The sequence below is a fragment of the Monodelphis domestica genome, chromosome 4, assembly GCF_027887165.1.
Source record: "Monodelphis domestica isolate mMonDom1 chromosome 4, mMonDom1.pri, whole genome shotgun sequence".
Taxonomy (NCBI): Eukaryota; Metazoa; Chordata; class Mammalia; order Didelphimorphia; family Didelphidae; genus Monodelphis; species Monodelphis domestica.
In genome coordinates, this window is record NC_077230.1 from 91,516,037 (window position 1) to 91,539,823 (window position 23,787).

At 36.5% G+C, this 23,787-nt stretch overlaps 1 protein-coding gene across 6 annotated transcripts in view; it reads right to left on the reverse strand.

The window, feature by feature from the left end:
• The window catches only part of ZNF148 (zinc finger protein 148), a 147,688-nt gene that overhangs the window by 114,640 nt on the left and 9,261 nt on the right, over positions 1-23,787 (reverse strand). The window contains exon 1 of one of the 6 annotated variants that reach the window (XM_056793577.1): positions 16,634-20,287. The exons of the other annotated variants lie outside the window; for them this stretch is intronic. The gene's annotated coding sequence lies outside the window, so the exon portion shown is untranslated. Of the gene's footprint in view, positions 1-16,633; positions 20,288-23,787 lie in introns of those variants that run through there. 6 annotated transcript variants of the gene reach the window in all.

Consider the following 23,787-nt stretch of genomic DNA (forward strand, 5'->3'; position numbering starts at 1 on the left):
TAGACAAAAACTCCAAATTGATTAGAATTTATAGAGCACCACAAGCTGAATTGATGTACATTAAAAAAAAAAATACATCTTTGAAAATAAAAGTAACTTTCTCTTCTAAAAAGGTATGAAAAAATAAATCAACTATTCTGCTTTGTTAGAAGTGGTCTGTCTAGAACTAATGCTTAAAGCCCTAGCAATATACCTTCTGGGATCAATGCTATTCAAAAGCATGAAAACCAAAACATTTAATCCTACCCAAATTTTTTTAACTCTACCAAGTATACTCTATTTCACCTTCTCCTGCTAGAAGTCATTTAAATGCCTCAAAAAATTAGCCATGAAGTCTAAGTTATGATTGCTCTTTCCATTAAGGTAGAAAGAAAATCAAGTGAAAGCTATCAACTGCATACCAAAAGAACACCCAGTCAAGATGAATCAGTAAGAGTCAATACTAAAACTGATTTCTAAGCTCAACAGGCAAACTGATTTCCCTCAAGACAACTATCCAATTAATAGTTTAGCAAACAAGAAGCCAATTAGAAAAACACAAAAATGAGTTTTAAAGCAAATATTACAATGAATCCAAGCAAGTGAAATACTTCAGAAAAAGAGACTTCTAAAAAACTTAAAACAATTCAGCTGAGAAAACCAGCAAGTACACTAAGTAACCATTGCCCTGCCCAATCTAATACAAGTTGGTATTTAAAAAAAGTGATTTAATAACATATTCCTAATTTTTTTGAATATTTAAAGATAATTTTTAAAAATCACTATGTCCTTCCCTCAAAACTTACCAGCCTAGGACTTGCCAGAACTTGTATTCTTCTGAGTTTCTTTATTTGTCAAATGAAAGAGGCTTGTGAGATACCATGGGAAAGATACTAGAATTGCAATCTTAAATCTAAAACTGAAAGAGACCTTAGAGATCATCTAGTACAACTCTCTCATTTGACAGGTGAGAAAAGTGAGGTCAAGAGGAGTTAAATGATTCGTCCAAAGTCACAGAGTCAGTAACAGAACCAGTATGTAAACTTGGATCCTGTGACTCAAAATCTACTTTTTCCAATGCACCCTGGTTCCAAATCCAAGCTCTAGTACTTACTACCTGTGTAAACTGAAGCAAATTCTTTAAAAACTCTTGACTTCAGTTTCTTCATCTGTCAAATGAGAGGGTAGGTTTGGATGACCTCTACATTATCAACATTCATCACACTGCCCGTTTTCAATAATTATTGTGGAAGGTGACTGCTATAGCACCATTTTACCTAACATTTCCCCAGGTCTAATTAATGAGTTAGGAAGGTATACCTATATTTAAACACAAACATTTTGAAGAAATTTATAATCTGGAGTTGGAAAAACAAGATTTATGAATTAGAACCAGTAAGAGAACCATAAAATTCTTTATGATATGGTTATCTAGTAATAACTATTTCCATGAGTCCAACTAGAATAATTTCAAGGCTAAGTAAACCTTTCAAAAAATAAATATTTACTTATAGAACTGTGTTGAATTTTGAGGTATTTTTGTTTTGGGGGGGGATTCATCTATATCAGTAACAAAAGTCACTTAGGCACTATGATTCATCAAGGACTACTGAAAATTAATCTAGGTTTAAATGTAACATTACAGATGTACAAAGAATGATTTTTCCCCCCTCAGGACTAATTCAATCTAAATTTGGAAATCATTTGGGAATTTAAAAAGCATAAATTCTTCTTCAGTATAGGAATTAGAAAAGTAAAACAGAATATGGAGACAAAGTTAAATTACTCAGTATTTTAATTTCATGTGTTTACTAGGCTGGCTATTTAACTTTGGTTTAAAAAAACTGCTGGCAAGAATCAGTAACATATGAATTATTGTTATGACTTAATTGAAAAATCCAAAACATATAATTTAAACAAACCAAGCAAATGAGTTTTACTGTTAAAGAAAAATACCCAGAAGGTATAACCTTATCATTTTAGTTAAAATAACCTGAAAAATTGTGTTTGGTTTACCATATGGTAAAAAACATCTCCCTAAAATCTACTTTAACCTTTCTTATTTTTGATCTCTATTTGTTCCTTCCCTACTGCCTCTACATCTCCCCCCATCCTTAAAAAATCTTCACTTGGCCCTTACATTTTCCGTACATTTTCAAGTTACAACTATCCCAAGAGCAAGACTTTTTCTTTTCATAACCAAACTCAAAAGCTATACTTTACCTTTATTTCTTCATATTCCACTGACTATTCAAGGAAAATTGCTTTTTAAAGTAAACATCAATCTCTTAATGTTCTCCTCCTACCTCTACCAGATCACTGCTAATAATCAATCTCTTCTGCTGGCAATCTATATCAGATCCCATATCAAATAAGGAAGGGAAGTGGCTAGCTCAAGGTCACAAGTGCAATTAATTATAAGAATGGAAGGCTAGATCCCAAGTCTTTTGTCTTGAGGAGCTAGGAGGGGAGCCAAACTAAAAGATTTGTTCCTTTTAAGATAAAAGCAAAAATAAAAATATTTGGTGGGGAGGAGAGACCATAGACACTATACTGTACTAGCCACACAAGTCGAAAAGGAAAGAAGGTTCAGAATTCATCTAGATTCTCCAACTGTTAATTTGCTGAGAATAAGTATAAAGTACCTGAGAACAATATTTGTCTTAGTTCCAAATACCAGTTTTAAGGCAGGATCTAGATAGCCAAAAAATTTTAATATTATAGAATGTCAACAATGTCTTACAAATTGAAGCAGCAGATATATATCACAAATGATCTAAAAGCTGTACATATACCCTTTGACCCAGCAATATCACTAGTAGAGCTGTATCTCAAAGAGATCTAAAAAAAGGAAAAGGGCCTGTATGTTCAAAAATATTTATAGCAGCTCTTTTTTGTGATTACAAAGAATTAGAAATTGAGGGGATGCCCATCAATTGGGGATTAGCTGAATAAGCTGTATAGTATATGATTGTGAAGGAATATGACATAATAAAATGAGCAGGACAGTTTCAAAGAAAAAAACTTGGAAAGACTTGTATGAACTGATGCAAAGAGAAAGTGAGCAGAACCAGAAGATTGTACATAGTAACAATGTTATAAGATGATCAGTTGTGAAAGGCTCAGCAATACAATGATCCAAGACAATTCTGAAGGACTTAAGGATGAAAAAATGTAATCCATCTCCAGAGAAAGAACTGATGAAGTCTAATTGCAGATGAAAGCATACTTTTTTTACTTTATTTTTTTTTACTTGTTTTTGTCTTTCTTCTTTCCCAACATGACAATATGGAAATGTTTCACATGACTGCACATGTATAATCTATATCAAATTGCCTGGCTTCTCAAATAGGAGGGAAGGAGGAGAGAGAATTTGGAACTCAGTTTTTTAAAACAAATATTAAAAATTGTTTTTACACAAAATTGGAAAAAAAAATTTTTTTAAATACTAGTCACATTTTTCCTCTTCCTTCTATAAAGTCTTAGTATTCCTTATAATCATATTTTGTGAACACTTACATTGTATAGCCCTAGTATTTGCTTTCCATTCAAAGAGATCTCATTTTGGGGGTGCTACCTATATTCGGACCATTATGATATGTGCTAAGAGTTAAAATTCAAGAAGTGCTCAATTCTCATAATCAATCACAGTCAAAGTATTTAAACTGTCTTTACTCTCTTTGGCAATTAAGACTCCTACCTTTCCAAACTTCTAATACTTTAATACCTGTCTTGGAATGACATTTTTCACAATATTTTTGCAATGGTTGTTATTCACACCTGTAATGCTCTTTAGTAGATGATGCATCTGGCTTCTTTCAAGATTCAGTTCAAACATAAAGAAGGCCTCCCTCTAGAGCTACCAAAGTCTTCTCCTGTAGTATCTTACAGACTGTTTATTTACATATTGTGTCCTTGAGGGCAGGACTATAGTTGTGGTTTTATCTTTCTTTTTATCTCCAGCATTTAGCACAATTATTGGATTATATTAAATGTTATGGGTTGACTGAAATAGATGAAAAATAAATATGAGGGGGCAACTAGGTGGCTCAGTGGAGGGAGTGTCTGGCCTAGAGACAAGAGGTTGTGGGCTCAAATGTGGCTTCAGACACTTCCTACTTGTGTGATCCTGGGGAAATAACTTAACCCCCATTGCCTAGCCCTTATTGTTCTCTTCTGCTTTGGAACAAATATACAATAATTATAAGACAGAAAGCAAGCTTTTTAATAACCCTTACCTTCCATCTTTGAATCAATACTGTGTATTGGTTCCAATGCAGAAGAGTGGTAAGGACTAGGCAATGGGGGTCAAGTGACTTGCCCAGGGTCACACAGCTGGGAAGTGTCTGAGGCCAGATTGGAACCCAGGACCTCCAGTCTCTAGGCCTGGTTCTCAATCCACTGAGCTACCCAGCTGCCCCCGAAATTGTTACTTCTAAAGCACAAGTCTAGCCAGTTCACTTCCCAGCTCAAAAAGTTCCAGTGAGTCTTTGCATTTTAAAATGCAAGTTCCTTTGTTTGGTTTTTTAAGTCCTTCACAACCTCCTCCAAGCTCACCTTTTCAACATTACTGTACATTACTATCCTACAATCTATATTCCAGCCAAACTGGGCTGCTTTGCTTTTTCCCATATTTACTGTCACTATGTCTTTTCATAGGCTGTCCCTAAAGACTGAGAATTCACTCATTTCTTAACTTTGTCTCTTGCCTCTGTCACTTGCTTCAAATTTCATCTCAAGGGCTATATCCCATCATTATCCCCGCCCCCAATTCCTTGATGCCCTCCCATTATCCACTTCAAAGTTAGTTTGCATAAATTTTGAACTCACTTTTCTATGTATATGCTATTCTCTTCATTCCAATATAATAAAGTCCTTGAAGAGGACTATTTTTGTCCTCATATACATTTACCCATCTGCATCACCTTACCCAATTTGGGCATTGCTTGTTGAATGGATCATAACTAGGAATTTCACTCTGAATTTTTTCCTACTATTCATGATGGAATAGATATGCAGAGATACTAATTCAAGTAATTTAGATATGAGGTCTCACAAATATTCAACTTGGCTTAACATAATTTGAAAGTGTTACATGACAATGAAAAATTCATTTAAGCGGTAAAAACAGGCCTTTAAAAAAAATTCACAACCACATATTCCAACTTATGAACATCCAACTTACAACATCCTACCTATAACAAATAGCTAGGCTATCTCACAACTGAGAGTGGGATAATATCAGAATCCCAATAGTGTCACCTGACTTTCTTTTCCCTTGAATATAAAGGCCAGGCCATCTGTTCCAAAGAGAAAATATACTTGTCCTTTCTCACTGGCCATTTTTGTAACTGAGGCAAGGGACAGAGTATGATATAAATGTTACCTAGATGCTGCTGATATTCCCTTCTCAATCTAAGATGAACTTATTTTTTTTAAACAACTGTTACTTGTAGTTAGGTCCTAGGACGACCATCTAATCCTACAGCTAAAAGAGTAAATTGGAACTTGGAACACATTTTCCCACAGAAACAACCCACTCACAAACTTCTGGAACACAACCATTTGCATACTGGGAATTGCCTGTCTTAGCTTCATATAGACTCAACACTAAGATTTCAAATGTTGATGCCTAACTCAGGAAATGAAAATGATAGTCTGAAATTTCAAGGAGCCTAAACAGGACATGTTATAATTTGTTTAGATTTTTAACAACACTTATTTTTTGGTTTGTTTCTTTTACTTTTTATTCTTTTAAATCTCACTGGGGCACTGTAAAAGTAAATTAAATAGTTTACCACTAAGTGCTTTGAGCTTTTAGAAAATGAAGTGCTCTGTGCATATGATATATTATCATTTCTTTTGTTAATACTTTTGGAAAATATTAGCTTAATATCATTAATATCTGGGGAGTATTTATTGAATTGTGCTCTTTGAATGAACAAATTTTCTCTATCTAAATTTAAAATGCATGATGATCCCTGGAGTACTTATAATATCTATATTTTTCAGTCAAATACTATGTAAACAAAGTAAGTTAACCACCAGAAGTTTTCAGATTGGTGGAATTTAGGAGCAAAGCTTTATGTGCTTTTCTATTTTGATTTTTTAAATTTTTTTATTTTTGCCCAGGCTTTTATTTCTCTGCAGTGAAATGTCACTGCAATACAAAGTTCATTTTAAAATCTGTAATGCAACTGAAGAATTAAGATTTACAAAAATCTAAAATTATTTCTTCTCTTTGTATTTTTTAAACCCTTACCTTCTGCCTTAGAATCAATACTAATTATGGGTTCTAAGGAAGAAGAGCAGTAAGTACTAGACAATTAGGGTTAAGTGACTTGCCCATGGTCACACAGCTAAGAAGTGTCTGAGGTCAGGACTTCCCATCTCTAGGCCTGGCTCTGAATCCACTGAGCCACCCAGCTTCCCCCTCTAAAATTATTTGTGAAGGACAAAGAACTTTGTTTTCTAAGTTTCACTTGGAGATCCACATTATTCAATAGCCACCTATCAGATGACTGGACTGGGACATCTGTTCTGCAGTGCTCCCCACCCCCTACATCCGGGCCTCCATCCCTGCCCTACTCAACATCTACTCAATACCCAAGTGTCCTTAGATGTAAGAAAGAAGTATATTCGAGTAATGAGGAACAATCAAAGCAAGGTCTCAAACAAGAAAATATTGAACAACCAGTGTGAAGAACACAAGTAGATCAGTATGGCTGGACTACAGTATATGTGGCAGGCAGTATCCTCTGTATTTTGGTTAAGATAGGAAGGGGTCAAGTTGTAAAGGGGGGGGGGGGGATCTTGGTGAACTTGCTTTGGGGTTTTGGCTATTCTAGTTTGTCCAAAGTATTCTGAAGGTCCAAGTAAAACATTTCCACTGAATATTAATTATAAAGTAGAAAAAGTAAGATGATTTTTTGTATGGCTTTAGTTCAGATCTGTGATTTTATCTGTATAGAAAATTGCTCTATTAATATAGATCAGCAGTTCCACAACTTACAGCCTGAGAGTTGCCTAAGACACTGAGAGGATAAGTAAATTGCCTAGGATCAATCAGCATGTATCAGACACTGGACTTGAACACTTCCTTTTGATTTGAGGAGACATATTCCATATTGCCTTTTAACTTGGCTCACAGACTTTAGTAAGTAATTTTTTAATGTTTTAAAATCCAGCTCCTAAATAAAAAATGTTAGACTGAGGAAGGCCTTTATAAATTATCTAGTTCAAACCTTTCCTTTTAAAGATGAGGAAACCAAGGTCCACAGCGGTTAAATAATTTGTTCAGATCACAAAGCCATGGCTAGAACCAGAACTAAAATATACCAAGTCTCCAAATAATAAGCCAGTGTTATTCTCACTATCCAAAAGTTATTTCTTTGTATACATAGTCATCAAACTCCAAATGAATTCAGTCAAAGAACATGACCTATCTTTCTAGCTACCACAGTACATCAAAGTATAGAATTTAATCTGAAATGCTAACAAATTCAAACAGCTTAACAATACAGGATGTCCAAAAGACTTGATGCAATTTTAAGCTTTGATAGCCTAAAACTGCAAGGGTTTGGGGACAATCTGTATTAGAAGTCAGTTTTTACTGAAAGGAATAATTTCCTCATTGTGGGGACTGCATGAGAACAGCAGGGGACTCAATTTTTTTCAATATTTTGTTAAATAATACATGTCAATGCTCCAGATTTTGCATTTTCCTATTCCACTTCACTTGTCATATTTTAAAAATCAAAGGCTAAAAAATGTTATTATGAAGGAGATAATTAACCTCATAGCCAGGAAGACCTGGATTTAAATCTCACTTCTAACAAATACTGGATTACTAACCCTGAATGAGTCGCTCACCTTTCTCAGTACTCACTGCAACTTTCTAATACAGAGATGGTGCCAACTTCAAGATTTTCCTATACCAATTAACGGTCCAGTAAAGGCCTAACCCTAAGAAATCTGTGTAATTAAAGAACTTTTATACAAAAATATTAATATTTTCCTAAGAGCAATGACTAGGAACATGAAACTGAGAAATAACCATTTAGATCTGTCAGAAAAGTTGCCACTTAATAGTGATCAAATCTAGAGTTCCATTAGTCTCATTTGGGCAATGTTTAAGTTTTTATAGGATGACCACTTCTATTGAAATTGTGAAAATTATGCAAGCATGCATTCATCCATTCATTTACTTATTCAACAAATACTTATTAAGTGTCTACTATGTGGAACACACTGTGCTAGACAGCAGGAATATACAATCATAACAGGGCATGATGCTTGTCTTATCATATTTGTAGGAAAAAATATCCATTTACTCAACTATCAAGAACTTGTATTTTTCCAAGTCCTTCAACATGGTTCTTTTTATCTTAAATATGAATTTGCTAACACATCTGAATATTCAATATATGAGTTTTTTTTAACATAAATGTGTTTATATATATATGTGTGTGTGTGTGTATACAAAGACATATGTATAAAAAGGTAAACAAAATAATGTTGCAGAATTCAGATAATTTGTAAGAGCCACTCTGGGTCACAAGAGGAAAAAGTAGAAAAAATCTTTGTCCTAAAGTCAAACTGAATCAACAAGTTTTAATTAAGCATTTACTATATAATGGACACCATAAGTGCTGGGGACATAAAGGCAAAAATAGTCCCTGCCCTCAAGAAGCTCACTTACAACGGGAGAAGACAACACACAAGCCACTTTGTAAATAGATACATACAGGGTAGATAGGATAAAGGCATTAAGGTTGTGAAGGACCTAGAAAGGCTTTAAGAAGGTAGGGTTTTAGCCAAGACGTGAAACTGGGAAAAAAAACACTTATGAGAGAATATTTTAGGTACAGGGGACAGCCAGTGAGAAGGCACAGAACCAGGAGATGAAATGTCTTCCATGAAGAACAACAAAGTGGCCAGCTTTACTAGCCTGTAGAATTCTTAATATGAGAGTGAGTATAAGGATTGAAAGATAAAGAAGGTCCAGACCGTGAAGAGCTTTAAAAGTCAAATGGAGGGTTTTGTATTTGAACCTAGAATAGTGACCAGAAGAGTAGCTAGGTAGCACAGTAGAGAGAATCCCACGCCTGGAGTTGGGAAGGATTCTGACATGTCCTAGCAATGTGACCTAGGGCGAGCCATTTAACTCATTTGCCTAACCCTTAACCTTCTGTCTCAGAAAGTAAGGGATAAAAAAAGAATAGGGAGGAAATAGAATTTATTGAATGGAAGATGACATGGTCAAGACCTGTACTGATCACTTTGATAGCTGGGTAAAGAATGGACTTGAGAAGTGAAAGCCTTGTGACAAAAGCAATCAACCAGAAGAGTATGGAAGAGTCAGCGAAGTGGCTCAGTGAATTGAGAGCCAGGCCTAGAGATGGAAGGTTCTGGGTTCAAATCTGGTCACTTCCTACTCATATGACCCTGGATAATCACTTAATACCTAATTGCATTGCTCTTACTGTTCTTCTGCCTTAGAACCAATGCACAGTATTGAGTCTAAGACAGAAGGTAAGGGTTTGGGGGTTTGTTCGTTTTTAAGATGACAATGATAACTATGGATATAGTCCAGGCATGAGGTGATAAGAGTTTGTACCAAGGCAAGTGTTAGAGGAGAGAATAGGGTACATATAAAAGATGTTATGAAGGTAAAATATAGAGAACTTAGCAAACGATTGGTTACGGGAAATGAAATTAAGGAGACAAGGCCGACACCTAGGTTTCAAGCTTAGGTGGCTAGTATAGTGGTGTCCTGGAGAATAATAGAGAACTTCAGGAGGGAGAAGAATCTGAGGGAAAAGATAATGAGTTCAGTTTTGGACATGTTCAGTTTAAGATGTCCAATAGGCAATTGGATATGTGAGATTGGAGGTCAAAAGAGAGGTTTAGAGCTGAGAAGCATGTGCATAGAAGTGATAATGTAATCCATGGGAACTGATAAGCTACCAAGTGAGATAGTACAAAGGAGAAAAGAAAGCCAAGAACAGAGCCTTGGGGGATATCCACAGTTAGTAGACAAGTGGAAGAAGACCTAGCAAAGGAAATTTAGAAGGACCTGTCAGAGAGGAGGAAAAACAGGAGAGCAATATCATGAATCCTAGAGAGGGAGTACCAAGAAGTTGACTGACACTGTCAATACTGAAAAGTCAAGGAAGGTGAGATTTGAGAAAAGGTCATTAGATTTGGCAATTAAAAAACAGCACACATATAACCAGTAGCAAACTGATTAGTCTCAGGGAAGAGAGGAAGAGAATGCAGAACTCAAAATGTTAGCAAATACAAAAAATTGTCTTTACGTGTAAGTGGGAAAAAATAAAGCATTACTGAAGGGAAAAAATATAAAAGTAGTAATTTGCACATTGTTTAACTTATTTGGGGAGAAAAAAAGGAAGATCACTATTAAGTCTCAAGAGACTAGTTTCAAATCAATGATGAGGTAGAAAAGCAAAGCAGAGTGCAGAGTTTATGAGTGTGAGGAGAGGAAATTACTGATTGTAAAGTTTTCTCAAGGAGGTTGCCACAAAAAGGAGGAGAAATGTAGGATGAAAGCAAGATGGTATGGATGGATTAAGTAATGGCTTTTTGAGGATGCAAGAGACCTGGCATGTTTTGGGGAAGTAGCCAATTTGCTAGCGAAGACAAGATGAAAGGGGATCAAGGATGCTTGTGGAAGAGTTAGCCTTAGCAAGTTGAAGAGCCATCTCTTCACGTAAGGGGTAGAGAAGATAATAGGTGAAAACATCCCAGGGATGTGAGATGAGGAAGCTCTTGGGAATGACCTCAATTTTTTTCAGTGGCAGTTCTTAGCTAACAAGATAGAATGGAGGGGGGGCCAGAGGTGGGAGGGTAGTGCAGAGATACTAGGGGAGAATTGAAGAAGTATAAAAATGATTTGGCAAAGCTACTCTGTCATGTGAGAAGAATAGTGAATCAATAAGAAGTGCAAAAGGATTATCTTGCTGTCATGAAGGCCCAGTTGAGGTTATACAACATAAATTTATAGTAAATTTATGTTTTCAAGATTTTTTTCACAACTTCTCAGCATTACAGGGAGAAGAGTGGAGACAGTGGAGCACAGTAATATCAAGACTGGAACAAAGCATAATAGGGTAAATGAGCAAGGGACTCCAAAGTACAAGACAGTGGTGCCCTCAAGCAGTTAAGATAGAGAAAGGGAGAACACATCCAGTAAAGGGGTCCTGGGTAAGAACCGAAAAGTAGAGGTCAAGGTGAGGATGAAGAATAAGTTTAGGTAAAAGGTTACAGATACAGAATGTCACATATGCTGTCAGAAAAAAAATTCGTTTTTTCTAGAATCTCTCTTTGCAGGATTCAACGAGGTAGGTGTATATATTGAAAAAAATTATTCTGGCACCAAAAAAAGGGACAAATTAGTAAAAAATGTTTAAATAAATATCTTTATTCATAAAGACAGTATCTAACATAGTTTTTTACCTTTTTAAAAAAATGTATTTATACATGCTCTCTGATCCAGTTCCTATTACAGAAACTGATAGAGAAGCCTTATTAGTTATAAGGCAGATATTTTATCTAAATAACCAATTACATGCTTAAATTTTTTTTAATTCTAGACCTCTTTTTTAGACCTAAAACAACTAACATAAAATGAAATTGTATTAATGTTTGAAATTTTCTAGGAATACTGAGGCAGCAATTGATCATATGTGAGATAATTACTTCAGTGTTTCAAACCAGAGTGACTAGAACAGGGGTCCCAAAACTTTTTACACAGGGGGTCAGTTCACTGTCCCTCAGACCATTGGAGGGCCGGTCTATAAAAAAAACTATGAACAAATCTGTATACCACTGTCTGGGATAGCAGAGTCTGCAGCACCCACTGTGATGGGCCTGTCACACCTTGCACAGGCCCATCACCGCCACCACTATACCAGGCAGTAGTATACATAGTGCTGAATCCCCTCCCCCAGATCACCGCTCACCATGCGGACATCTTCCATTGAGCAGCCACATGATCCTTTGCACGGAGCCTTATTCTTGTTCAGTTACTCTCAGAACAAGGTGACACGCAAAGGATTACGTCACCGGAAGTAGTACTGTACGTGAGCGACACCGTGCTTTGCAGCACCGCCACATACTGTGCTCCTTTCACTGACCACCAATGAAAGAGGTGCCTCTTCCAGAAGTGCAGTGGGGGCCGGATAAATGGCCTCTGGGGGGCCACATGTGGCCCATGGGCCATAGTTTGGGGACCCCTGGACTAGAAGGATGATGGTACCCTCAACAAAAGAGAAGTTCAAAACAGAGGTGTTTGGAAAAGAAAAATAATTAATTTTAGTTTGAACATGTTAAATTGGATGCCCTACAGGCATTTTTAGAGCTAAATTTCCAGAGGAAATAAAGAGCAACAAACTCCACATGATGTGATCCTGGAAATCTCAAATTTGTTATATTTAATTTAAAAAAATAGAGCTTGTAATGAAAGAGGGCTAGCTGGGATTCAGAAAGCACTGGATTCAAGTTCTGCTCATGATACAAACTTGCTGCTTAATTCTTGGCAAGTCACTTCTTTCAGTATCCCTAGACTAACTCTCTCAAACTACATAATATTTGTCAATCTAAATTGGTAAAGGGAATCACCTCACAGAGTTCTATAATAAAAAAAAGTTGGAGACCATAAATAAATTTATCGAGAGAAGAAATTAAGAGTGTATCACCAAACCATAAACAAATATTATGCACATTAAAATGTTTCTATGTAATTTCTATGCATTTTCTATTTCTATGTAATTTCTATGTAATAAGTGTGCCCATCTCATAACACTGAAAATTGGGAAAAATCAAATTAAGGACAAAGACCATTTTCTTTTTGTTTTTATATCCCCAGTGCCTAAAACAGTGATTTGCCAACAGTAGGTGCTTAGTAAATGTGTTTTTGATTACATTAAATTCCTAAAAGCAATAAATCTTCTACACTAAAAAGGCCAATTAATGGGTCTATTTTAAATCCAAATACACTGGAATGTCACCATAATCTGCTGTTACAGTGAAGAATTCAGCATAACAAGGTTCTAACCCAAGATGTTACTATAAGTACTATAACAACTTCCTTGAGAAATTCTTTCACTGGAGCTTTGAAAAGGTATAATCATTTTGGAAAGCAATTTGGAATCAAAAGTCAGAAAGCAGACTGAAGGAGCAAACAAAATAAGAATCCCTCCATAAAAAAAATTATTATAGTGAGAGGAATACTCAAAATACAAACTCTGAAAAAGAGAGTGATTCTAAAACATCATAAGCAAAGTCTCAAAGAAAACAGTTGAGGCACAAGTTCCAACTAGAATTCCTGAAGAAATAAAGTGACTAAAATGTCCATACTCTGTGCAGAAATTCCATTACTAGGCTTATACCTCCAAGAAGCCATTGATAAGAAGTCTCCATATACCACCAAAATATTTAAAGCAACACTTTTTATGATAGCAAAGAACCAAAAAATTAAAAAATGGATGCACATTCATTGCGGAAAAGTTAAACAAACAGTGGTACATGAGTTTAGTGATGAATGGGATGACTACAGTGAAGCACAGAAAAGATCTACATGAACTGATATAGTGAAGTAAGTAAAACCAAGAAAATAATATATAGGACTACAACAAAATAATGGGAAAGAATCACACACACACACACATACACCCCAAAACTATTTAATGTAATGGGTGGGGGTAGGGGAGTGGGGCCAAATAGGTAGCTGTTTGAATTAAGAGCCAGACCTGGAGATGGAAGGTCCTGAATACAAATCTGACCTTGGACACTTCCTAGCTATATGACACTCTGGATCAGGCTGCTTTGGAAGCACTAACAGTCTGCAGGTTCCCAGCTCAAGTTGTCCCTGAGATGACAGAACAATGCAACAGTCAATACTCCAAGAGAGCAGCAACAGAACCATTGACCTTCCCTGCAGAAATACACAGACCCTGATCCTAATATCAAGTCCAAAGTCAGAAAGCAGACTGAAGGAGCAAACAAAATAAGAATCCCTCCATAAAAAAAATTATTATAGTGAGAGGAATACTCAAAATACAAACTCTGAAAAAGAGAGTGATTCTAAAACATTATAAGCAAAGTCTCAAAGAAAACAGTTGAGGCACAAGTTCCAACTAGAATTCCTGAAGAAATGAAACAAAAGTTTACAAAACCTTTCTTGAGCAACCAACCCTATGAAAATACTATAATGGACCAAAAAGAAGCCAATGATTACTTAAGACAACCTAAATATTTAAACCAAGTCAAAAGACCAAAAAAGAAAGTATTAAGGTATCTCATCGCAAAAACACTATCCTAAAAAATAGTTCAAGAAGAAAAGTGCCACTGGAACCTATATGTCCCAATCAAAACAAGAAATAAATATCGTATTTCAAGAAATCTTCAAAAAAACTGTCTACAGTTCTTAGGGGAAAATAGAAAAAAATTTACCCATTACCTACTGAAAGGAACCCCCCCAAAATCAAAATTTCCAGGTACATTATACCTAAAACACAGCTTTCAGTTCAAAGACAAATACGGTGAGGAAAAAAAGAATTCAACTATAGAGGAACCACAGTCAGGATCACATTTAGCAGCAGCCACCACTATCAAGGAGCAGAAAATTTAGAATGCCATATTACAGAAGGCATAGTGATCTAGGCTTACAGCCAAAAATAACTTACTCAGCAAAACTGAATATAATCATAAAAAGGGAAAAGAATAGATATTTAATGCAATAAAGGACTATCAAGGATTCCTGATGAAAAGATCAGAGCTGTATAGAAATTTTGCTGTTCAAACTCAGGAATGAAGAGAAACATAAAAAGGTAACTACAAACTAACAATGATAAAGGACCTAAACAAGCACAAACTACTTCTAATATGGAGATCTGGCACATGTTCCCACTGAACCCTATCATCATCAGGAATCACAAAAGAAGTCTAATTAGAAAGGAGGTAGGAATATTGGGGAGTGCTGTATTTTGGGGGGTCAGTTTAAAGGAGAGATTAGTCTTAAGCAAAATGAACTCTAAGGATATGCAAAAATATAGGTTTTTAGGTGGAAAATGGGAATCTAAGGGGATATCCATAAAGTGGGGGACAGATGAACTAGTTACATCTAAATGTTATAGAATTTACTATGCTATAAAAAATTATGAAGGAGATGGTTTCAGAGAAACCTGGGTAGATGTCAAACTGATACAAAGGGAACAAAACAAGAAGAATAATTTATACAGTGCCAGTAATTTATTAAAGACAAACAACTATGAAAGAATTAGAAACTCTGATCACTGTAATCATCAACAATGATTCCAGAAGACTAAAGACAAAACATGACAAACCAAAAACTAATAATAAATGTGTGAGGTGTGTGTATGAATGTATATGAATGGGTATGTGGGGGGAGTTGTTTTGCTTAACTATGTGTTTTAACAGACATTTTGTTTTTCTTTAGTTCTCAATTGGGAAAAGCGGGGGGGATGGGGGGGGGAAGGAGAGGCCTATTTTTTGTTGATTTAAATTATATAATTGTTTAAAAATAAAATTCAATGATCCAACCATTCTGGAGGGCAATTTGGAACTATGCCCAAAGGGCGCTAAAAGTCTGTCTGCCCATTGATCCAGCCATAGCACTGCTGGGTTTGTGCCCCAAGGAGAAAATAAGGAAAAAGACATGTACAAGAATATTCATAGCTGCGCTCTTTGTGGTGGCCAAAAATTGGAAAATGAGGGGATGCCCATCAATTGGGGAATGGCTGAACAAATTGTGGTATCTGTTGGTGATGGAATACTATTGCACTCAAAGGAATAATAAAGTGGAGGAATTCCATGGGAACTGGAACAACCTCTAGGAAGTGATACAGAGTGAAAGGAGCAGAACCAGGAGAACATTGTACACAGAAGCTGATACACTGTGGTACAATCGAATGTAATGGACTCCTCCATTAGTGGCAATGCAGTGATCTTGAACAACCCGGAGGAATACAGGAGAAAAAACACTATCCACATTCAGAGGAAACACTGTGGGAATAAAAACACAGAAGGAAAGCAACTGCTTGAATACATGGATCGAAGGAATATGGTTGGGGATGTAGACTAAATGAACATCCTAGTGCAAACATCAACAACATGGAAATAGGTTCTGATCAAGGACACAATACCCAATGAAATTGCACGTGGGATGTGGGAAGGGTGGGTGGAGGGGAGGGAGGGAAATAATGTGATTATTGTTAACCAAGGAATAATGTTCTAAATTGACTAAATAAACTAAATCAAATGGAAAAAAATAATAAAAGAAAATTCAAAAGAAAATCCTTGATTCTAATTTAGATTCAGTCACCGACTAGCCATGTCAATGAATTCTACAGGGACTAGAGTTTTTTAAGCTATGAAAGGTGTTGAACTAGAATGTCTTTAGGTTATCTTACAGTTCTAAAATTCTGAATTTTAAAATTCCTCCCAGACTTCACCTTTAAATAAGTATTGTGCTGTTAATATGACAAGAATCTTACTTTAGAGTCACTGACATAGAATGCTGTGTCACTGAAATGTCAAGTTCATTAAAAAAAAAATGAAGGGTATTTACAGGATCAAAGAATTTGGGTAAACATTCTTCTCAAATCATTACCTTTAAAATGTTCCAATGGCAATTTTCTTGGCCAGTAAGGTTCTTGTTTGGAGATTGGGACAAATAAAATGATTACTCTTGCTTTGAGGAGAGGGACATTAAGGAACAAGATAAGAAAGAAATGCTTTATTACAAAAAACAGGCACCATCTACTTTACAAATACTGGTAAAAAAATTGTTTAATGCCATCATGTAATCTTTTGAACAGTATTTTTAAATGAAAAATATGAGCTGGCCTAAACATACTGAAAATAAGTATCACTTAAAATTTTCTGCAGAGATTAATAGCACAATTCCCCTCGCTACTACTTATGAGAACAGACATTCTCAAGTTTCCTGCTGATTTCAAATTGTTCCTGAGAATTCCTCAATGAGAAAATCCATCCCTTGCTAAATACCAGAAGTATATCTGTTTAAATTGGGTATAACTTTGTTGCAAAGCTTATCAAAGAGAACCTTGTAAGGTAGCTACTATCTCTAAGAAATTCCAAAGAAATTCAATATAATTATTTTTAGCAAAACTCTAACAGCAAACTAAACATAAATAGTTCATTTTCTGGACCTTAACTACTTAATACAATTAATTCATCCACATTTTCCACGGAACCCACAAATACTTGTTCCTTGGTTCCAAGGTTCCTTGGGCTATTTCTGAATGGGTCACCAGACTGGGAATAAAAGAAAAATCTATTCTCAAATCCACTGACTTGCTGGGTTACTACTAGTAAAATCATTCACCAGCTTTCAAATTTCACATCTACATTATGAGGCCATCATTTGCTGACAATTACCTGGAAGTGAGCAGAGCAAAGAAGTCCAAGACTGTCTCCAGTCCCCAACAGTCAAGTGTTTTACTTTATGAAATCTAAAACTCTGAATATAATTATTTGGCCTTGGTTTTCAGACCTGCATTCAAGTCCTGACTCTAGCATTTATGTGGCTGGATCTAAACCTGTTTCCTTCCTCATTTCACTCATTCTTCACTGACTGTGAATATATATATAAACCATAAAGGACTATATTAAGCATAAGTATTACTACTACTTTACCCTAAAAGTCATAAAGTAAGTGTCCTTATTTTTACTTACTCTGGTCTAAGTACTAAGGAGCCCTTTTTTCTCCCCAAATTTTAACCATGTCCTGGGGTTAAATACTATAAGCATATAAAAGAATAGTTTCTATAAAATAAAAGATGTTTTACAAACAAACTGTTCCGTAAGAGCTCTAACTTTTGTATTTGCTAACTTTTATTTAGACTAATACATATGCTTTCTTGACCCTTTTAAAATACTTTTTTTCATAGTAACACATTCTAATTCTGATGCAAAAACAAAGCTCCTTAAGGTAGAGAGTGGCATTAAAAGTTTGCCCCATGGCCTAATCTTGGCAGTACTAAAAGGAGTGGCCTAGAAGAAACTGTTCCCTTTCAAAATAATACCATACATGCAGTTTTTACTTGCATAATTGGTCTCGGTTTGTTGTTGTTGTTTTAGCTGATGCTAAAGTGAAAACAACTTCCCTTGACTGGTTAGTCGATTATACACCTTACCAGATTTTGTTTTTGTTTTGCAGAACTGTGAATCCCATCCAAGGGATGGGGGTGCAATATACTGATGCCAAATATCAATCTCTTAATCTCTAGAATTTCGGATCCGTGTCCCATCTGCCCCATAACATACCATTCTCTCCTTTCTACTGTCTGACAGACACTTGTTCGCTGCCTAGTGAGGGGGCCACCTACAAAGTTTCCCACTCTGGCTGAGCCCGAAAGGACAGAGAAGGGCACTACGTTTTAAGCCGTTCTATACAAAGCATCAAGCAGCACTCTCATCCCTGGAAATCCAGGTACCCCAAAGCCTGGCTTAGACTGTTGAGAGCTCAGATCATATGGCCTGTTTCTATACCCATAAGACTGCTGGCCCTGCAGCAATACTAGGGCCCACCAGCCCTACCGCAGTTCCAGGGCCCACTGAGCCGGCCGGCTTGCAGCCACACGGAGCAACGCTGGCAGGAAAAACCCCGGCTTTGCAGCGCCACCTCCCCTATCTAAAGCACAGACACACACAAAGCAAAACAAAAGAGGGCAGTGGAAGTCGCATGTTGGACAGAAAGAGGGGTTTGCAATCTCTTCTCCTTCTTCAACCAGTGCCCAATTACTCCCCTTTCTCCCTTTCACAACCGCAACCCTAAGGGTCCTGGGCCTGTTCACTTACTAGCTTTCCCATGATGTGTATGTAAAATGTGTGTGCTCATGTGAACATGTTTGTATGCAGCCTTCACGGCTGAGGCCAGGCCGAACCCGGCACCCAGGAGGCGCAGGCAGCAGTGGCCCTGGCTCTGAATCAGCATGCAAACTCTCAGTCTCCAGCCCCCTAATCCCCCATCCCAGTAACAAATCATAACAGTTCTCTACCTCCTTCAACTCCCATCCTGCTCCCTCTTTGCCTGACTCTTGCCAGACAAGGACACTGAGAAAACTATTACTCTTAACTGCTCCTCCTAATAAACTCTCAGTCCTCCCAACTACTGCCCAAACCTTTTTCCTTTCAATGTCCAATTAAAACAGCCAAGATTTCAATACACCATCTACCCTCTCACAAAACCACCTTCCAAAAACATCCCAATAAGCAATCACTTTACAACCCCTACATCTAAAACCCCAACCCAGCTCCTCATTCCGTTTTTTTGTCCTCCTCCACTCTATTTTCCAATGATATAATCTTCCCCACAAAATCAACATCTCCAAATCACCATCCTTTCCTATACTCTATTTTACTACTTTGAAATGAGCATACTCAATTTCTTCCTAATTCTAGCTTCTTCATAAATCTCTTCAGACATCCCCCAATTATCTATACAAAACCCCTCCACAAATAACTTCAACAATTATCAGTTTCTACTAAATAAATTCCTGAAGAACATCCTCAAATACTTTCTTTCACAAACATGGACTCTAAATAATGTTCTTTACTTTCAACTCCTCAAATCCAGCCTTTCTGACTTTTACAAAAAACAAGCCCCATGTTGCCCCTCAGCCTTAATGAATCCATCCTAGTTTTTGGCCACCCAATAATCCCTATCAAATGACCTTCCACAATAACCAACAACTGAAATAGCCACTTCTCAGGCATGCCACCAATAACCTAACTGGCATTTTCAAGAGTTCTTTAATAATTCACAATTTTGAGTCATTGCCTCTATCATTCAAAATCCCTACCACTAAATAGCCTATTTCCCCAGAGCCTCTAGTATATGGAACTCAATCAAATCAACAATTCCTCTCTATCATTTTACATACCAAGAGTTATATATCTATGTGCTCTTGGAGGACAAGAGCTTATTTTTTTCTTTTTTCTCACTTCTGCCTTTGAATTCTCAGCAGTAAGCACAGTGCCTAGTAACAAGAAGATAGTAGGCACATTAAAATGCCTGTTGATCACTCCACTAACTAGCTATGATTTGGAACAAGTTCTCCATCTATAAAAATGAGACTAACAGTATAACATGAAAATTAAGAGTCAAAAACATTAAGTGCCTTATCCAATAGTAGATGGCTAGTTGGGGGGGGAGGGGGGTATTAAGGGGTGACTGGGACTTGCCTCAGAGCCTAGTGCTCTATTGGCTAGAAGAGACCTCAGAATCAAGTCAAATTCTCTCTTTTCCCAGATGAGAAAACTGAGGCCTAAAAAGGTGAAGTGAAATAAAGATATACATATATCTTCTTTATATATATATATATATATATATATATATATATATATATATATATATATATATATATATATATATATATATATATATATATATATATATATATATATATATTTTGGCCTGTATCCTTCTCCAAGTCTATACTACATCCAAGATCTAAAATTCCACTCTCAAATTCTGAGTCTATACACTCAGAGAAAGAGAGCCCAGGAGAGTATTAACACTAATAAACATTTTCTTGGTTGTTAAATTCTAACCCTATGTAGAAAACACCTGTCTCAACTTACAGTTCAAGAAAACCCTTCCAATTCACATGTCGTCTTAAAATATCACCTTCTATCTCTATGCTGTTATTGTTCAGTTGTGTCCAATACTTTATGACCCCATTTGAGGTTTTCTTGGAAAAGATACTGGAATAATTTGCTTTTGTCATCCTCTTCTCCAGCTCATTGTATAGATATAGGAAACTGAGACAAACAGGGTTAAATGACTTGCCCAGGATCACACAGCTAATAAATGTCTGAGGTCAAATTTGAACTCAGGAAATGAGTCTGACTCCAGATCTGGTACTCTATCTACTATACCAGGCCCAATTTCAAACTCTCATAATACCTTCCCTTCCCAGGTTATCTTTACTCAGTTATATCTCTTCCACAACCCTCTATTAGATTCTGGTCCAAACTGGGGTCAGACACACTCATCCTATCTGAACCCAAGTAGATCAGTATTTCTTCTCTGGTCTGCAATTAAAGATATGGGATAAACCCAAGGAAGCATCTAAAATCAAATCAAAACCTTGGGATTCTAGAAGAGCCCCAGGCTCCAAATTCACTTCAGCAATCCATGACTGGACCAGATGGCTTTTGGCTTCCCCCACAGTGAACAGTTACCCTGAGGCTAAATCTGAACTAAATTAATACTAAGGGTGGGCAAAAGGCCCAGAACAAAGTATTGGTGATTTTGTCACATTCTTCTATCACTTCATATTTCCATTTTAAACCACTCCTCCTCCAGACCCACCATCCACCCTAACTGCCCAATATCCTAATTCACTAGACATTCTTCAGTTGGTATTGGGAATGCTGGCAATGTGCCCACAAGTGAGGAGATCTATAAAGGTATGAAGTCTCAAAAATAAAAAGTCTATCATAGGAAAATAACAAATACATTGATTATACCACCATGTAATAGAACAAAAAAAAAAAAACTAATTTTAAGGATCAAATTTAGTTCTAGGAAGAAAAAATAAAATGTTCTTCTCTTCCTCACCCCCACCTTTACCTTCTTCCTGTCTTGGCATCAATTCTAAGAACAAAGAGTGGCAAGAATTAAGCAATCAGGGCTAAGTGACTTACCCAGGATCACACATCTAGGAAGTATCTAAGGCCACATTTGAACCCAGGTACTCCTGACAGGCCAGATGCTCTAACCACTGTACTACTAGCTGCCTTAATACAGTATCATTTTAAATCTCAGAGGATATTACCTTAATTCTACCCATTCAATCCTATTCATTTGAGCAAACTTTTATCATAAACACATACATCATTGATTTTCAGAGTTACTAAATTTTAGGCAAGCAAGAAGTAATTTGAAGAGGAGCCTTACTTTTCATCTTATCATTTAACAAGTCACTTAATCTTAACAATTATAGACTACCTTATAATGTTACTTAATGTTACTGTTTTGTCCATCTATTTCTTAATGTCCCCCACAAAAAATTATAAGCTTCTGCAAGTCAGGAACCAATGTCTTAAATTTCTTTTTGAATCCCTCATAACAGAGAGGGGTAACGTGGCATACAGTAATAGCTTAATAAACTTTTTTTTTGGGGGGGGGCCTCACAACCCTTCCTTGCCTCTTTGATTTTTATTACCTGGGGCCTCTCTACTCCCTTCACTTTCAAATCCTATTGAGGTCAACTCAACTGCCTAACCATCTAATTCTATGTAGCAGTGATGACAAACCTTTTAGAAATGGAGTGCCAGGCCCTGCCCCCAACCCATCCCACCGGCCCCACCCAGGCAGGGGAGGAAGAAATTGCTCCCATTGGGCTGCTGGGTGGAGGGGTGAGGGATGTGAAAAAATGTCATCAGGCATGGTGGAGAGGGGGAGAGAGACACGGCTCTGAGTCCTTCTGCCTTTCTAATAACAAACTCTGAGGGTAGGGGTGGGAGGAAGGGTAGCCCACATGCCCAAAGAGAGCACTCTGCATGTGATCCTTGGCCCCCATGCCATAAGTTCGCCATCACTGCTATATAGAAGCCCTGTCCTGTCATAAACAAACTCTGACCTAATCCTAAAGCTTTTACCTAAATAATCTCTTCACCACTTCATGCAGTATCCCCAGAAGACATAACTTCTTTGCCCCTTCTCCCATACCATTCTCTAGGAAAGAAGAGGAATCTGTATAAGCTCCAACACTTCTTTCAAACGATCCACAACAAAGCTTTCTCTTTGGAAGGCCATTCTATCCACTTGTCCACTTTTTCCCATATACTCTTTGCCAGCATCTACTGATTTCCTCAAAAGTCTATCTTGCTTGATCAGCACCTGACTGAAGTCTTCACTACTTCATCTCCTGGTATCATATCCAGCAAACTCCTGGTCTGACCATCCATATAAGACCTGACTTCGAAGTTTCTTAACCTCAACTGTTGTTATTTTCTTCATTACATTTCATTTCAGTATTCACCAATATTATACACATCAGTCACTGTTATCCCATCAACAAGCACTATTTCAACTCTTATGATTTCAAATGTTGAGTTCCCCTCTCTGATTATAATCATTTTATATTCTACCTTGATGGAAAGATTATGCAATATAAAACGGACAACCTTGATTACTCGGAATTTTAGTGTTTGTACAAACAAATCTAAAGTTGTAAAAATTATAAGGGAAATAGGTAACTTGGGGGGGAAAAAACTGTGTAACAAATTTCCCTGATAAAGTTTCTTATAGATCTTGGAGATGAGATTTTTTTATTCAGTATCATATCCAAGATTTTTAAGAAACTGACTCAAATTTATAAAATAAAAATCATTCTCTAATAAAGATTTTTCCAAAAGGATTTTTTGAGGCAGATTCAAAAGAAAGAATCCAAGCTATCAATAATCATGTGAAAAAAAATGTTCTAAATCTAACTAATAAATTGAGAAATGCAAATGAAAGCAACTCTGAGATTCTACTTCACACCTATCAGACTGGCAATGATAATAAAAGAAAATGTCAAATGTTAGAGTGGCTATACAAACAACGGTACATCAGTACACTGTTGGCAGATCTATGAATTAGTCTAGCCATTCTGGAAAGCAATTTGGAACTATGCCCAGAAAGAAACTGTGCTAAACCTTTTGCCCCAACTATACCACTACTTGACCTATACCACCAAAGAAATGAGAAAAGGTTCTATATGTATAAAAATATTTATAACATGTCTT